Source organism: Aulonocara stuartgranti, assembly GCF_965226115.1.
Source record: "Aulonocara stuartgranti genome assembly, chromosome: 19".
NCBI lineage: Eukaryota > Metazoa > Chordata > Actinopteri > Cichliformes > Cichlidae > Aulonocara > Aulonocara stuartgranti.
In genome coordinates this window covers 14152042-14164457 of record NC_138955.1, presented here as the reverse complement: position 1 = coordinate 14164457, position 12416 = coordinate 14152042, and positions in this window count along the sequence as shown.

The following is a 12416-nucleotide window of genomic DNA, read 5'->3' as shown; positions in this document are numbered from 1 at the left end:
TTTTACATTGAGTTACAGAACAACCGAGTGCTTTGAGTTGTTGCTATGGAGGTATTGTGCCTTAATTGAAAAAACAAATCCCTTTAAACATTTGTTACACATTAAGAGACAGATTCTTTCTCTTACTGTGTGGCTTAAAATTTTTTAAATAGCTTGCACTTGTCTCTATGTATCATCACTTTCTGTCTAGAGCAAAATGTGCCAGCTATTGCTGAAACAAGGGTATACTGTATGTGTTTCAGGAGGAGGAAGCCAGAGTGGAGCTGCCCAGTAGCTCAGTGGCTTGGCCTGTCAAAGCTGGGTTGACATTATCCAGTGAGAGCGAGTGATTCAGGCCGTGGGAGAAAAGCAAGCAAAATGCTTTGATTAATCTCCTCAATTTGGCAAAATGGGAGGAGGTGGTCAAATCTATAATCCACTGAGGATAGAGTATCATAGAAGAGTGAGATTAATGGCAGATAATGATACTCAGTCAGTAACTTTAACCTTAGCTTTTTAACCCAATCCCCCACCTCCCTAAAGTTAGTGAACTGGATTTGGCGACATGTAGAGTTTGGCTTCTAAGTTTAGTGGTGGGTCAGACTTATCTTAACAATCCTATTGTTTGGAATATAAATGTACAACATTTAATATAATATAATAAACCCGCCATGTCATAGTAAACAGTATCTTAAGTGACGCCACCACAAATTAAGTATTTTTCCAGTAAACCTGTCCAAGGCTCAGAGCTGGAGAACAGAGTGGAGAACAGATCCAGACTCTGCTGAAGTGGAGCTGAAATACTCCTAAGTATAAATTTGGAAGGCATGACGACCGCTGGACTTCATAATCCTGAGTGTCCAGGCAGACAACTCAAGCACAAGTCAAACCATTTAAATAAGAAGAAACTCTGAAGTCTGATGCATAAAGCCAAGAGAAACAGATTTAGTTACAGGACGATATTCTGATTGTCCGTCAGACGGGAGCCGGGCTGCTTGTAGTTTGACAGGGCTGCAGATGTCAACAGGTCCAGTCAACACGTCGAGATCTCAAGGGTGTCTGGGAAGGAATGGCGCTAACTGAATAAACACATGTCGACTTAGTAAGTAAACACACACAGATTATTAATTTAAAAACCTTTAAGAACCATAGATTTTATTCATTAAAATCAGTTTTGCTGATTGAGATCACCTCCCCAAAGGAGGTTGTTACGTTGCTTTAAATTGTGTGTTTCTTAGCAGGAATCTAAAAGACAGGGCCAGACTTCTATAAAAATGTTAGGTTAAAAAATAAATAAATAAATAAAAATCCAAAACTGCATGTAGCCTGATGTCAGTGACACCAGGCATAGGACTAATGCAAAACTGAGCCTGTTGGAAGTGATTGACCTGTTGATTCGAACCTGAGACCAGCAATTTTTTTAAAGATTGTTCACCATTGATCGAGAACATCTCATCAATTCTTCAGAAATGGATATAAATAAAAAGGGATCCTTCATCTTTATGTTTCTAGACTATTGTCTCAGAAACTGACTGTCATCAGTGCTTAAAAACTGTGGACTCTTCGCAGGCTGAGTTTTGCAAGCTTTTATTTAATTTTAACATATGTTGCAGAATTACCAGAATATGGATCTTTTTTGTTGTTGTATTTTTTATATATATATTTTTGCTTCTGTTGCCGTTGTCTTAATGTCAGTCAACTTCATAAAGAAAATGCTAAACTATAACTGTTGCGATACCTGTTCAGAGTGCACCAATAAATTATGTAAACAAAATATGAGCAACACTTAATATTAAAGAGTTGTTTGTTATCACACATAACATTAGCCTAAAAATAATAGGCAATTAACTTGAATTTTCCCTCAACAACCTTTGCTAAAATCCTTTTTGTTAGTCTTTCCAGTGTTTGCTTGTCTTTGTCTGTTTCACACCTTGTTTGTTACTTGTGTTGTGTCCTCAAGCCTGGCAGAAAAAGATTCAGATTCTAGGCTTTTGCTTGTTCCTGGTAAATTGTGTTTGGTTCCTTTCGTGTGTGAGCTTTCCCACCTGCAGCTGATGTCACAAACTTACAAAATCAAAAACCAAATACCAGTCAAATACTATTTGCATAAAGACGGATACATTCTTTTCACTTATACCTCCTGGTACAAAAATGAACAGGGGCCCTTACCTCAAACTGCCTCAATAACAAACCAGCTGAATAAATGATGGAAACGTTCAGTTTAAGTGGTAAAAATGACTCCACTACTCAGCTGAGTGAGTGATGATGGAAAATAAAAGGGAGCCGCTACGAGGAGAATGACTTCATGCATCCCAAATGACACATTAGCATCTAAATCTCAGTATTTCTGGGACCATCTACCCCCACGGTCATGCTAACGTCAGTTTTCCAAGGAGACCTGCCTCCAGGATTCAAAAGATTCAAAGCGTTCAAAGATAAACATGTGGCGCACATTGCCAGACTCAGGGATGAAATGTGTTAAAATGCCACATGTTATGATTCACTGGCCAACAAATATACAACCAAGTTGCAACCTTTTGTTTGCCAGAGTAAGTATTTAGGTATGAGATCTTACCAAAGAGCTAATTTTAAAGGTATGAGCCAGTTCTGACTTTTTATCAAAACCAGCAGCTTGTTCTGTTCTGAAAAAGTCAGTCCAGACCAAACTGACTGTTTCATTTTACTTGCTGACATGTTGAAATTTAACAACATCTGTGTGTGTTTTTTTTCCTGAGGTTTGTACTACAAAGCAGGATTACAGGCTCACTTCAGACTTAATCAGGGATAACCTGTTACAGTGTTTTGAATGTGGTTCCCTTCTTACAGTCAATGAAGCACACCTGGCTTTCAGAGCAGGTGCCTCTACTATAAGCAAGCTCAACATGGAACAGAAGAGAATATCTTTTTTATCATTGCAAATGTGCAATAAAGTCTATATATAGAAAATAACACAGTAGAACAGCAAAAAGCACAAATAAGTGACATGTTTTACAATCATATATTAACGCTTAAAGAACAATTACATTTCTGTAAAAATTTGTTTGCAGATAACAGGAGGGAAAAATGAAAGAAGGATGTTCTGTGAGAGAATCTTTTTTTATTACTGATGCTCATCTGGGAAACACAAACACTTTAGATGCTCTTAAAAACTTCAGAAAAACTTAACTCACACAGAAGTCTGAGGAATTTTCATGTTCAAATCCAAAGAGGAAAATCGGGGACAATTTATACCCTGCAGGTTTAGTGAGGAGTCAGAAAAATCAGCATGTGATGGGAAGACACACCCTGCAATTAAAACTAATAAAGAATACAAACAAAATCTAAATGTCAAAGTAAAATACAAAAAAACTCACATCAGACCCAACAAAAACAAAGAGTCTGGAACAGATGAGACCAGCGCTTCCCGATCAGTTCCAGAGAAACAAACCGACCGGGAAACGCTGAGAAAACTGTGATTACCTCTAAATTAAATCAAGACTTCAAACAAAACACAGGATTGCAAAAATGAAACTCATTACCATAAAGTAAAAAAATAACCATAAAGTAGGAAGTAGGAATCAAATGACTCAAGATTATAAGAACTAAGAGTCACATTAAACTAAAAGATTAAAGACATCAAAAGAAGAATTAGAAAATTTGCCAAACATCAAACATAAACCAAGATATAAAAATATTAACAAAGAATTCAAACCTAAAAAAACCCATCTAAACCAAGGACAAAAACCAGGGATCATCATAACTGCCTTACACACTATAAGAACACAACAAATTAAACAAATGAAATAAAAAAAAACAACAGAACTTAAAGACAGACTGTGATGCTGATGAGTTCATAAAAAGACACTGTCTGCATTTTCTTTCCTTGCTGGCTGCCTGGTTTTGGACACTTTAAAGCCTCAACAATAGCATTTATCAACCGCCATGTACAAATACATCAATACTGTACTTGAGTAGAATTTTTGAGAACTTTGAGAGTTTGCTTTTTGCAAACTTTTTGCTTTTACTCCCCACATTTTAACAGAAATACATCTATTTTCTACTTTTCAGAATAAAAACAGTTATTTTTTGAGACATGTCAGATTTAAAAACATCAATGCCACATAAAAGTTATCTATCACCAGTGCTGATAGCACAATGATGAGATGAAAAAGAAAAAAACTATAAGATCTATGCATCATAACACAGTACTCTGAGTTTAAAGTAAATGCTCCTTAATATTCTTAAATTATTATTATTATTATTATTATTATTATTGTTGTTGTTGTTGTTGTTATATTATCTACTGTTATTATATTGTCTACTAAGCAAACTCTAATCCTAAATGGGTCACTAGTGATTAAGTGGATGTTAAATAAAAGGTCAAAAAGGAGAAAAAAGAGAAAGCATGCGGCTTACACCTGAAGGACGCCTTCTCACGCCTTCCTGTTACTCCTCACCTGACATGACTCAGATGAGTCACTCATTAAAACAGAGGCCCGGCTCTCTTCGACTGAACTGCATGCTCTGATAGATTCTGACTGCTGATATGACGTAGACTGTGAGCACAGACATGCAGAGTATCTGTTTTTCCATCTCTGATGAAGGGTGAAAGACAGAAGCAAAAAGTGCAGCTCAATTAGCTCTCCAACCAACCTCTCGTATTAGCTTTCAACGTGGAAGGATGCAAAGTCATCTGGATGTGCTTTTCATCACCCTTTCTTTTAGATTATCCTCTCTTCTTTCTCTTGCTTCATTTATTGTGATGACTACAGAGTCTGAGAATCAATAAGATAGCACTCTGTTCTATTTTTGCCTCGTGTGATACATTCCCTTTCATTTCCTGACTGTCATCAAAGCCTCTTTGCGTTTCTCTGTCTTTGGCTGCAGAGCCGTAGAGCTATTATCTTCTCCTGTTTATGGTGGAACACTGTGTGCATGCTTTAATGCGTGGGTTTCAAGAAAAAAATATCATTGCAGTGCCATTACATGAACACTGATTTGGGCAAAAATAATGATTCCTGATGACAACTAGAGAAGAAACTGACTTTGTCTTGCTGTAAAGCAGCATCCCACTCCACACTCTCTGATCTCTTTACTTTGGTCTGATTAATGGTGACACATTGCTGCCAATCAATGCACAAATCCATTGTTGTGACCAACTGTCCCCAGTCCTGCTTGTGGATTTTAAAGCATTATGTAACCAAATGGTCAAATGACACAAAGCAAATATAATTTTATTTGCATGGTAAAACATTTTAAAACCCTTTATGGTTTTCAGTGTGGTCCAACTATTTATTCTGTTGCCTTGTTTTGTTTTGGGCTTTTAAAAAAAAAAAAAAAAAAAGCAGAATGTGTTTGGCAGCTACAATATCACCATGGACTCTCTGACATAACATGACATGGCTTGCCAGGGGTAATAGTGACAGCCCACAGGTTATTGCGTGAGGAGTGGCACGCAACAACAGCAGCCCTAAAGCTCTGACTATAAATAAAAGATAAAAGTAGTGTGTAAGTGGTTTATTAAGCCCTGTGTTTACTGTAAATGTTAGCGCTGTTTTGTTTTTTGTTTGTTTGGTTTATTGTTATTGTTGTTGTTTTTGCTTTGAAATCAGAAGTGACCATATTTGGATGAAATGGTGAAGTGCTATGCTTTTAGCAAAAGCTAGCTAGCTTGTTTAGCAAGAGACGCTACACAGATACCTGCTAATTAGTGCTAAGTAACATGTCACCACCTGATCCGTACCGGAAACCCGATCCATACCACGCATGTGCAAAAGGTGTCCACTTCCGGTTGAAGCATTTTACGATAGTTATGGGTCAGAGTATCTGTTAAGATGTTAAGAATAATAAGTATGTCTTGAAACGTTTGCAATAATGAAACATTTCAATATAATGTAGACAAAAGCCGAAGGCTGTCCAAAATTCGTAGACTCCTCCGAATGCAGCCGACAAATGCGTCCTCCTTTTCCCCAAATTTGAAGGATGGGTCGGGTGTGTCCTTCGTGGCCCACCATATCCCAGAATTCATAGTGCGGCTCAGCCAAACTCCAGTTTCCGGCAATGGTGGCCGCTACTAAGTTTTAAAATTACTCTTATTAATCTTTCTGGGTCACAAAATAAACTTTTAACATATTTTTAGGCAAGAATGTGGGTGTGTAAACTTCAAATATCTGCTCGGTTTATCAAGATATCGCATATTTGCAAAAGTGCTTGGACGTTTTCGGAGACGTCTGTTACCCACCAGCTCGATAGCTAGCCGGGAGCTCGAGGGTCACTGGAGCCGCAGAGAACGGCACAACGCCCGGCACAACGCCCGGCACAACTCCCGGACTCCCAGATCACCGCGAACTTTCACTACTCAGGTTAAACTTAATATATAAGTCACTTAGACAACCTAAAAATGTTATTGTTGGGCTTTTTTCAGTGTTTTATTTGTTCGTGAGTAAATCAGTTTGGCTGAGATTAAAGTTATTAGATTAGATTAGATAAAATAAAACTTTATTAATCCCCGGGTGGGTTCCTCCTTGGTTTTCACACAGCTGAATAAACGTCAAACAGAAAACTGATTAAACAGAAGTGTGAGATGGTCGAGAATTTACGCCAGTGTCCTGTCATATTTTAGATAGCAAGGAGCAGACGGCCGATTTTATTAAACTCCACCGAGAATCTGAAGGCTAGACCGTCCAATTTCACAGATGTTTACTTCCGGCCTACCCGACCTCCTGAGGACCCGGCCCACATAGACCGCGAAGGCCGGGTCCTCAGGAGGATGCAGCCCATGAATTTGGACACAGCTACAAAATTTATTTGACCAAAACTGGAGCGCAGCATGCCTGGTAGTTTGTTAACACAAATAACTGCAATACAAGCCACATTATTTGTTAGATAATTGCATTTAAAATGCTAAATAAACAAAACCCTAACACAAATACAGTAACATGAATTCATGGCATTAACTACAAAGACCCAAACAGTTTTAGTAGCAGAGTGTAAACTGGTTTATTTCTAGGTGGCCCCTATAGACAAAGCAGGTACAAACTCCAAAACACGCACAAATTGCAAAACTCATGCAAATTCCGAAGCACGTACAAACTCCAAAACACATGCAAACTCCAAAACACACCGGAAGTGCTCCAGGACGCTAGGGGCAGTGTTGAGCTATTGTTACCTAGTGGCTACACAAGCCAGGAAGTACCAACGACCGGATTTGGTGTGTGGTAGTTTTTTGTTGTTGTTGGGTTTTTTTTTTTACATTTTTTAAAAAATTATTTGAATAGATATTAGTGTGGTTGTTCTATCCTTGCAGGTGTTTTCCACCGGTACCCAACTCTATGTGTTTGCAACAAACTTGCCGTTTATTTTGCAAATCGAGTTCAACACTGCCCCTAGCGTCCTGGAGCACTTCCGTTGTGCTTTGGAGTTTGTACCTGCTTTGTCTCTGGGGCCACTGTATATTTCTGTTATAAAGTTAGACATTGTAACATGGGAGTTTGTGGAGACTGCCTTACCTTTGGAGAAGATTTAGTTATTCAGCAGACATATTTGTTAAAATATGAATGTATGCCTTGGTCAGGATTTGAACCCACATTACATTATTGTTACATTATTTACGTGCCACGACTCCAAGCTACCCAATGCCAGGTCGCATAGAATGAGAAAAAAAAGCATCTGTGAAGGAGAGATAATCAACATTACCCTGACATCTGGCTAATGAGCATCCTCCATAAGCACAACCCAATCCCTCTCTTTGTGAGTCTTTAAGGGAGAGGTAACAGTTTGGCAAAGCAGCCCTAAAGCAATGAAGAAACAAACTCACAACTCCAATTTGTAAGTGCTACCACCACGCACACACTACACACAGGCTACATATACATTGCTGTGCTGTGGTGGATGGAGCGTGATTTACTGATTACCCACCACCTTTTACATACTTTGTGTTTATACAGCTAACATTTTTGTTTGACCCCACAGTTTAACATTTTAACATGGGGTCTATGAGGATTTTGGAGGCAGTCTCAAGTGGCCATTGGAGGAACTGCAGTTTATGGCAGCTGTTTCATTTTTTAGTTTTTCTTTAAACATGACTTTAAAGGTTGTTGAGTTCAGCAGTGCAGGTTAGTGAATTGTAAGTCTCCCGCATGAGGAGATTAATTTGGATCCTGGAATATCCTTGCCAGCAGGAATTTTTTGGACCTGCGGGAACTCTCATGACAAATTCCCACTCAACTCATTAGAATCAGCCAGCAAGCATTTCCACAGTTCTTACATAACACTGCACATGTGCTGGACCATCACCTGGACTTGGTTTGTGCTGGGAAGTGGACTTGGACAGAGAGCTGCTGGCTCTTGCCCATCATCACATAAAAAAAGGTGGAGAATGTGGATTTACTGTAGAAATCCTGCCCAGTATTTCCAACTCTTGCAGTTCTTTCAGAGTTTCTCATTCCAGCTGCAGATGTTCTTCTGCTGCTCTTTTCACCCTGTCTCTCGTTTCAAATCCATTTATTTTCCCTCCATTCCTGCACTCCCTATCCTTCTTCTTTCACTGCTGACCAAAGGTTAGAAGGAAATTCCACTTCTCAATAAAATCAGTATGTTTTATTGTACACACATTCTCCTCGCTGCTCTCTGACCTCTTGCCTCTCCTTTTTGCTTGACAGTGAAGTGAAGATGTGGGCTCGCTCAAAACCAAGTTTGTTCTATTTATACGGTGCAGTTAGAGCGGTTAGCTCTGAATTCAGAGCTCCAGGCCTTGGAGGGAGGGATTAAATCCACCCTCTTTACCCACTGCCAAGCATTGCCGGACCAGCAGGACCGCCCAGTTCCACTGTCCAAACTCCTGACCGCATGAATTTGGGGTGGAGAGTTGGAGCAGGAGGAAGGAATGGCCAAAAAGGAGTTGCTTGACAAGAATCTGCTCTAGTGTTTGGTCACTTGCGAGTGAAGTGCAGCCTTTTCCATGAGTAGAAACATCTTTTCCAAACGACGAGGAAGTTGAGGTGACTAAGCTGTTATTTACACAGATGGTTAAAAATGAATTACAGTGGCCTGAAGTGAGAGGAAAGCAAGGTTTGCTGGGCTGCAGTCAATGAAAATGCTTGACATAATGTTCATTATGCAACAACAGTCTAAAAATTCCCCCATGCTAAAAATGCCAAGCACGAGAGTTGCTTTAAAAGGAAAAAGTGTGCATCAGATTTTCCAGTCAAATGTGTCCGTTCTACACGTCAGTAATTGTTTTACCATTTTGACAAGTTTTTAAAAAGCTGTGATCAGAAAGAGTTGTGCGACAGTGTCATATCTACTAACAGAACTAAATGCTTTTTAAGATAATCATCTGGGAGATGTTGTGGCAGGTAACCTTGATTGCCTTTTATTGTATAAATAAGTAAGAGATGGAAAACAGTTGCTTAGTGAAGGAATTCTACATTCATTTTGCCTTGTGGACAGACTACATGTCAGCTAGTTGCATTTCACTGCTGTGAAACACATCTCATTTAGAGCAAGGCATTCTTAATTAAATAAATCACTGAAGAGTAATTTATTTCCTCCTCAAACTGACAGAAAAAAAAACATGCTGATGGATCCAGAAAATGCTAAATGTTACTGTGCATGACTCCTGGCTCATCCCCAAATCCGACTCACAATATTGCAGGTCTTTTTGTCTTGGAGGTTCATATACAGTATTTCAGGAATGCAGACTGAAGTCTGATATGCCGGGGCCTAGCAAGCATAACAGAGGGCAGAAGCCTCAGAGAATAACACATAGCGAAAAGCCCTAAAGAATTCCCTTGGACGCAGCGACTGACCAGAAAACGGTGCACTGGAAAGGAAGGCAGGAGAGCTGCTGAAACCCCAGACTGAAATAGCAAAAACTCCACTGCTGAAAACGACACTCAACACTTTGGTTTATGCTCCATCTGGCCATAAAGTACTTTTAAATATATTTTTATGATGCACTGAAAGTGATATTGAAAGCATTTGAACTATATATATATATATATATATATTTTTTTTTTAGTAACAAGGATCCATCCAAATGTACATCATTCAAAAGCAACTAGTAAAAAGATGTGAAGATGGGGAAATTCAAAACAACACAGACATTCATCTTATGTTATTAAAGCCAAATTAATACACACTTTTATACTGACAGTGGAGTAAAGATGCAATAGAAATTCAGAATCACTTGATTTTGCACTAGAGCGTTCACCCTGTTCTGCTGCAGGCATTTCCAAATTTTGCACAAGGTGTCCGTTGACAGCAGAGAATCAGACTAGAAATTAGAAATTAGAAATTGGAGCTCAGTCGTTCAGTTCTACTGTTCTACACCTCCAAATGAAAAAGAGCCAGTTGAAGTGAGATGCTTCCTTAGCAAAGTGACCAAGTGTCCCATTTTATGTGCAACTATGCAATGGCTCCATTGTGCAACTATGGTCTGCCTGCATTTCTCCCTTTCCTAGCATCGTGTCACACCAACCCTGTGCAGGTTCTCCTACAGTCATGAAGCGGCTGTGTGCAAGCAGGAGAGGACCCAGATGCAGACTCAAACGTGGAAACCAAAACATGAACTCAAAACACTGCTTTATTGCAGGCGTGGAAGATGTCCAAAGAATAAACTACACTGGGAAATGCTAAACTAAAACACGAGACACACAGGGAGACACAGCCATGAGGGATGACGCGACACAGAACTGAGGGAGACTCTGACATAAATACACAGAGAGCTAAAGAGGAACACAGGAGCACACAGGAGTATTGCTGACACGGATAACTATAACGAGACAGGGAGAAGAGCAAACACAACATGACGGACACTGACGGAGACTATCAAAGTAAAACAGGAAGTACAAAGACATAGACTGGAGAGAGAACACAGATGAGCACGAGGGAGAGAGGCAGACATGACGGGCTGGGAAAACAAGACGGAAAACATAACAGACTAAGGGAAACACTGTACAAGAACTCACACCACAAAAACCACAGACACACAGAGGGAGACACAGAGTGCAAAGACACAGGGGGAAAATGCAAAATAATCAAGGGCCTAACGAGGGAACATAACTACCCAAAATACAGAAATATCACAAGGAAACACAAAATGCTGGGCCAGAATGACCCAGAACTCTGACACCTACAGTACATTCATGAATCTCCCCTGAGGTCGTTCTCTTTTCTTCCTACCCTACAGCTCCATCTTCAAAATCATTTGTAAAGTATATAAAATGTCATCTGCACATGTCCAAACCAACTCAGCCTGACCTGAGCTGATATACTCATTTTTAATCTTGTCTATCTCGTCTAACATTTATAATCAAAAGTCAACACTGCAGAAGAGACACTTGGCTAAAGTCGGGCCTGTGATGAAAGCTCAGAGGCTGTCGGTGTGGATCGAATGCAGTTTAACTGCTTTTGCTGTGAGATGGTCGGGGAGAGGGAAATGTGGGTATCTCTGCTTAGACTACTATCCCTGTGACATGGACTCAGATAAGAGGCAGGAAACGGATGGATGGAAGGATAATATATAATGTTTGTTATTATTATTTTAGTGGTCTTATACAACATATCATCACTCTGTACTGGTATAAATCTACCAATGTATATATATATATATATATATATATATATATATATATATATATATATATACACTCAACAAAAATATAAACGCAACACCTTTGTTACTGCTCCCATTCCCCATGGGATGGACGTAGAGACCTAAAATTCATTCCAGATACACAATATAACCATCCCTCCCAAACAGTGGTCACAAATCAGTCCAAATGTGTGGTAGTGGGCACATCTGCTATATTGAGATAATCCATCCCACCTCACAGGTGTGCCACATCAGGATGCTGATCTGACATCATGAGTAGTGCACAGGTGTACCTCAGACTGCCCACAACAAAAGGCCACCCTGGAATGTGCAGTTTTTTGCGCTATTGGGGGTCTGGGGACCCAGAACCGGTCAGTATCTGGTGTGACCACCATTTGCAGTGCAACACACCGTCGCATGGAGTCTATCAGATTGTCAATTGTGGCCTGTGGAATGTTGGTCCACTCCACTTCAATGGCTGTGCGAGGTTGTTGGATATTCGTGGGAACTGGTACACGGTGTCGTATACGCCGGTCAAGCACATCCCGAACATGCTCAATGGGTGACATGTCCGGTGAGTATGCTGGCCATGCAAGAACTGGGACATTCTCAGCTGCCATCTGCCCTGAACAATGTGAACCATGATTCATTTGTGAAGCGCACACCTCTCCAACGTGCCAGACGCCATCGAATGTGAGCATTTGCCCACACAAGTCTGTTACGGCGACGAGCTGGAGTCAGGTCAAGACCCCGATGAGGACGACGGGCATGCAGTTGAGCGTCCCTGAGACAGTTTCTGACAGTTTGTGCAGAAATTGTTTGGTTGTGCAAACCAATTGTTCCAGCAGCTGTCTGGGTGGCT